General features: G+C 44.9%; 1 pseudogene across 1 annotated transcript in view; it reads right to left on the bottom strand.

The window, feature by feature from the left end:
• Nucleotides 1–543: 543 nt before the first annotated feature.
• Nucleotides 544–6,068, bottom strand: part of LOC106145573 (syntaxin-18-like) — a 69,490-nt pseudogene continuing 63,965 nt past the window's right edge. Inside the window, exon 8 of the transcript XR_013432907.1 lies at nucleotides 544–5,320. The product of XR_013432907.1 is annotated as a syntaxin-18-like (transcript). The remainder of the gene's footprint in view (nucleotides 5,321–6,068) is intronic.

Below are 6,068 nucleotides of genomic sequence, written 5' to 3'. Positions count from 1 at the left end.
TCAACAGCAATGAGCTTATATTGAGCCTGGTCCTTGCTGTTGGTGGGATCAGCACTAGAAATCACTTTTACACATTTGTGCATCTACTGCCTGAGCTTTAGAAGAGGAAGTCCAGCGTCTTCCATTTGACTGAGGGAGATGTCGGGGTTCAAGGAAATGAACAGAAATCTGCAGGGATGGAGCTGGGACTCGGGTCTACCCCAGCTCAAAGGGTGGCTTTTAATTAACTCAGCAAATAAAGTCTCCATCACACGTACTTGGGGACAGAGAAAGCAGTCAACTTTGAGGACTCTGCTTCCCGCAGCCCATCACAGAGCTGAGTGAGATGATAGAAGGAGCTGGCCACATGTGGGATCCCTTGAAAAATCCTAGAGAACCAGCTATTCCATTTCTTAAACTCCTACCTAGAGCCTCATGTCGGAGAGTGCTCAGCAATGCCCAGTCTGCTATGGACAGAATATTTTTGTTCCCCACAGAATTCACACGTGGAAGCCCCAATCCCCAATGGGGTGTGTCAAAAGATAAAATGACAACAAACTTAGCTATAGATCCAATTGGCTTTTATTCATTTTCATGAATCAGGGGAAGCCCTCACTCTACAAAAATAGAATAAGAGCTCACATAAATCAATGGCAGGATACTGCGTTTTGAAAGGAAACAGAGTAATAGTGGGAAGACGTCGGTTGGTCAACGTGAGGTTGCTTCATGTTGCTTTTCTGTAAGGGCTGATGTGACACTGACTCAGACTGGAATCTTCTGTTTGGGGGAAAAACTGGCCTGTTTGGGGATCTGTCTGCTTCCTTCAGTATTTAATGTGGCATTTAGCATGGGTGAGTCCTTTCTGGTATGTTGAGACCCAGGGCAGGTGCTCAGTTCAGTCTGACACTGACTCAGACTGGAATCTTCTGTTTGGGGGAAAAACTGGCCTGTTTGGGGATCTGTCTGCTTCCTTCAGTATTTAATGTGGCATTTAGCATGGGTGAGTCCTTTCTGGTATGTTGAGACCCAGGGCAGGTGCTCAGTTCAGAACAATGGCTCCCCTAACTTTGGTATTCGGAGGTGAGCCTTTGAGAGGTAATTAGGGCATAAGGGTGGTGCCCTCAGAAGTGGAATTAGTGCCTAGAAAGAGAAGACGTGGAATCTCCTCCTCTGCTCCCCACCATGTGAAGGCCCAAGAAGGCCATCTGCACACCCAGAAGAGGCCTCTCCAGACAAGGTCTGCCCAGCACCTTGATCCTGGACTTCCAGCCTCCACAACGGTGAGAACTAATCAAGGTTTGTTGGTGAAACTCTCTAGTTTGGGCTAAATTGTTAGAGGAGCCCAGACTATAAACAGAGTCCAAACCCATTATTTGACAGATGAGGAAACTGAGGTCCAGAAGAGAAAGTGAGTTGTCAGAGGCCATCAAGCGAATCAACCACAGGTGTTGGGTGGCAGTGCAGGCCTTCTGTCCTCTAGATGTCACTCTTACTACTGCAACTCATTCTACCCTGTCCTGATCCACCATTTCCCACATTTCATTGTGAGAATTTCACCATTTCCAACAAAGAAAACAGAAACACCTCTCTAATCTGAATTCTCTGCTTTGATAGGGAATCACTTCTTTTCACACTTAAGGCTTTTTCACCCAGGAAAGAGCCACAAATTCTTCATTTCTCTGTGGACAGGCGAAGATGGTACATGCATTGCTGACACCATCTGCAGATGCCTGCGTCTGAACTAAGGGTCCATAAATACAAGAGTCCCAGCCTGAGAAAGAAAGAATACCGACCAGGCGTAGGTGTTCATCTCTGGGTCTCCTGTGCCCGTGGTGAGACCTGGGACAGTAAGCTTTCAACCCATATTTCCAAGGGAAGTGAACGTCAAATAGGCAGGCACTGCTGGCCTCTCTCTACACAGTTTCATCTCCTTGGTCGGAGTGCCATTTCTGGGCTTGTTATGGATTACCAGGAAAAGAGTTGAAAGTGAATTTGTGGTGTAATGGTTCTCTCTTTAAGCATCTTGCTATTGGAGTTCTGAGATTCTAGATCTCTTAGATAATGGAAACAAGAGTTGTGCATTGTGTTTTAAATTAAACTGTTAGAGTCACTTTGTTAAAATGTATATGTAACTTTTTTTTTTTGCAATAAGGAATGCCTTTAGCATGTTCCCACTTCTAAGAGAATCTATGCAGATGTTCCACGCTTTGAGTTAATTGGAACTAAATCAATGAAGCCACAATCCAATGGGTTAATTATCTCCAGACTGGAGAATTAAAATTCACACCTATGGCAAACAAAGTTTACAGACTTAACTAACACAGTTTTCGAAACAAATATTCTAATAAATGCAGTGTCTTAAAAAATAAATATTCATGGCCTTAGAACTTTTTAAGTCTTTCAATAGGTCTCACACTCTTTTTTTTCCTGGTAGTGTATAGAATGAATGGAATCTTTAGGTTAGGAACTAAGTAGAGATTTAAGGAACTAAGTAAAGATTTAAGTTGAATTTTATGAAAATTGGTATGCAGATATACTTTAATCTCTGTCATTATATGTGAGCTGTTTGTCAGTTAATTGATTCAAGGGTGACTTGAATTCTTAAAATTGTGTCAATAACATCTTTAAAGTTTTTCATATTTCTGGCTCAAAAATAAATTGTGACCTCTGATTTCAACTTTTATTAATCTCTTTTTTAATGTGTGTGTGTGTGTGTGTGTGTGTTGCTAAGGATCCAACCCAGAGCCTTGCCCATGCTGGGCAAATATTCTACCACTTACCTAAATCCTCAGCCCTGAACTTTTTCTTTTTATGATACAAACTAATTTTGATAGCTTTGAGGCTTTTTTTATTCCTACACTTATTAGCTGATGTTTAAACATATTTGTATGAAATCTGTCACTATATCACACCCACACACACAAAGCTGAGAAGGTTTTCTCCAAAAATCATAAGGCATGTTTCCAATGGTTTGATTTAAGATAAAGGTCCCAGCATAGTTCAGGAAATATACTTTTGAAAGCCTTGGCAAAGCCACAGAGACAGGAAGGCTAAAACTAAGGTTCATTAGGGTCGAGAGTGAGACCCTTTGAGAGGCTGTGCCTTGCATCATGAGGTATCAGAGATGGTACAAAAAAAAGACAACAAAAAACAAAAAACCAAGAGTTCTCAAACATGGGCCTCGAATCTAGGCACCTGGGCAGATGCTCTGAATCACACTTGCCAATTTGCTACTGAGCTACTTCTCCCATGAACTGCACTGTGCAGCCTGTTCCAGGGGAAAATAGCAGCAAGGATGTTTTCCCATTTAATGATGGCTGATAATTGTCATAAGCAAAACCTCCAGGTCTCCCCGTATGTATGTATATGTCTGTGTCAATGTCTATATTAATTCATCAGCATCAAAATCGACCGACCAATAAAATAAGCTGCCGAGGTGGCACTGGGCCAGAGTGGACTTCAGTACTGGCACCCAGGATGAGCCCAAACAGCTCTCATTTCTTACTGTTTCCACTCCCAAACAGAGAGCATAACTCTCAGCATATAGACTCATGTTTACTCATCTACCATCATTTTTCTTCCAATTTGTCTGAGAACCAATCCCACCATCAAGGTAAGAGAGTTAAACATTAGGCAAAAAAAAAAAAATAGTTCTGCAACTCAGAGTAAAGTGCTACATGACTCATGCAGGACATACTAAGAAAGCCACACACAAATACAAAACAATCCCAGCACCCTGGAGGGTGAAAGGTTGGAGCTTGAACGTTAGAGGGAATTCATTCAAAGAGAGTTGCCCTGGTAGGTATTAGGGTGTTAGCTAAACTGCTCCTTTCCACTTCAGAAGTGGATTCCAGGAGACCACTTGCAGTATAACATACCTCTGGTAATCTCCTGAGCCACCTACAATGGCAGGGACCTAAAGGGTCCCTGCTGAGAGGGTGACTTGCCCCTCTCTAAGCCCCTGTGCTAGGAATAGAAGCCAACATGGCGAGTGTCCCAAGGCCCCCCATGGGGAATACATGGCCCAGCTCCCCTGAGCCATGGACCCACAGGAGGGGACTGCAAAGACCTCACACAGGCACCCAGAAGGAAAGCCCCTTCTAGAAACATCTCCTCCGACTCCAAGTATTACATATTTATCCCATAAAAAAAGATCATGGCAGCACCCGTCAAGCAAAAATGTCCATGTTCTCTATCTTTTGCAAAAATCCGCTGACTTCCCAGAGGGACCAGGAATAATCCAGGCCAGGTAGAAAAATAAAGGACCAGAGCACGAAGCCACTTCCTATTCCAGGCTTCCAGGGGAGCTAGCGGGAAGCCTGACGTTCTGAAAAGTTTAAGAATTACAGGGGACTGGACATTTTATCACTGAAATCACACTATTTTGAGACTTCGCAGTAACCCAAGGACTTTTCATTTCCTGAAAGTGACAGGAAATTGAGATATCATCAATTTATCATGCCTGAGATATCATCTTCGAGTCGACAAAAAGGGTTGATAAAGTAAGTTTGCCAGACAGTCCAGAGAGGAGGGGGAAAAAATAAAGAAAGCTGCTTCACCATCACACCCTGTCAAGTTCCACTCTGTCACCCTCGAGGTAACTTTTGGTCCACAGCTCTTTCTCCGGCAGAGAGCAGGGATGACTGGGCAAGAGTGGGTGCTGACCCCAGTGCTGGCTGATGATAGTTTGATAGATGGGCCATCTTACAGGTCAGCACCAGATGATGTCCAGGAGGAGGGCGCACAAGAAGAAAGCAGAGATCAGGAGCCAGGGAGGGAGCTGGGAAGAGCAGGAGGTCAGGCGTGTGAGTGGATGCAGGGGGGCCAGGGGCTTGTTTTCATGATGTTCTCACGCTGAGGTTCCGAGGGCACTGGCTGCTCCAGCACAGGAGCTTCTGTAAGGAAGGACTCCTCAACTAGCAAAGACTAGAGAAAGGGGAGGAGGGCAGGGCCCAGGAGGAATGTGAATGAAGCAGCAGAAATCTCCTAGTGCTCAAAGCAAGCAAAGTAGTTAAACAAGGAACAGGACGAGGAAGACCAGCAGAGAGGCCTGTGTATGAAGCAAGGCCGGCTGTGCTGTAGCACCAATCCCCAGAAATCTCAGGGTCCTTAGCCATGGCCACAGTGGGCTGGCTGGGATTTCACCTGGGCTGTCCTCACTCTTGGACCGAGCATGAAGGAGCAGCTATGTTTTGGATCATGTTCCGTGACTACCAGCAGAGGGAAGAGAAATTGTCGAATCTTGTGCACTGGCTCCTAAAACTTCTTCCTGGAATTGTCGCATCTCACCTCCAATCACGTTTCTTGAGCCAAAGCAGTTTACTTGGGTGCACTCAAAGGCCTAGAGAGAGAGGAAGAAAAGCCAACCTAGAATGATGGATCTGAAAATGAGGGAGCCCTATTGCAATCCATCCCAGTGCCCAGGAAAGAGAAACAGGTCCTTCTGAAATTGGAACTGGAGAATGTTCCTGGACATAGTGAGGAAGACCTTGAAGATCTGAAAGCCCAGGGTTACAGATGGGAGCTAGCATCCCACAAGGGACCAGCCTGACCTGCCATTCAGGTGACCTGAGCTCAATGAACGGAATGGCCAGAGCCTGGTCCTAAAGCTGTGTTCCTCTCCATTCATCGTTTATTCATCCCCTATATAGGTACTTATTGAACTCATACTATGTTCCAGGCACCATGCTACTGCCTGAAGAGAGACCCATCACCAAGACACGTGATCTTTGACTTCTGAAACATCAGTCAGGAGACTCCTAACCCAAGGTCTCCTCTTGAAGTACGGAAATCAGGTACAGCATGACTGAGGGGGAAAGAGCCCTGGATTTGGAGACAGAAGACCTGATTCTTGCTCTAACTTAATGACATAACATGGGTCAAATTCATTCTCCTCTGTAGGTTTCATTTTCCCATCTTATGCCAGAAACTTGCCATTGCAAAGGATGGTGCCCCGGTCTACCAGCTTAACTAAAACAGAGCACTAAGGAAGAACAGAAAACCCCACAAGAGACCAGAAATCATGAATGATGTTCCTCTCTGTTGTTCCAGCCATGCACTGGAACAATGAGTTGCTGTTGCTCCACCCA

This window comes from Ictidomys tridecemlineatus, unplaced genomic scaffold (assembly GCF_052094955.1).
Source record: "Ictidomys tridecemlineatus isolate mIctTri1 unplaced genomic scaffold, mIctTri1.hap1 Scaffold_270, whole genome shotgun sequence".
Taxonomy (NCBI): domain Eukaryota; kingdom Metazoa; phylum Chordata; class Mammalia; order Rodentia; family Sciuridae; genus Ictidomys; species Ictidomys tridecemlineatus.
Note: the sequence above shows the minus strand (reverse complement) of the source record. Positions and strands in the feature narration are given on the sequence as shown.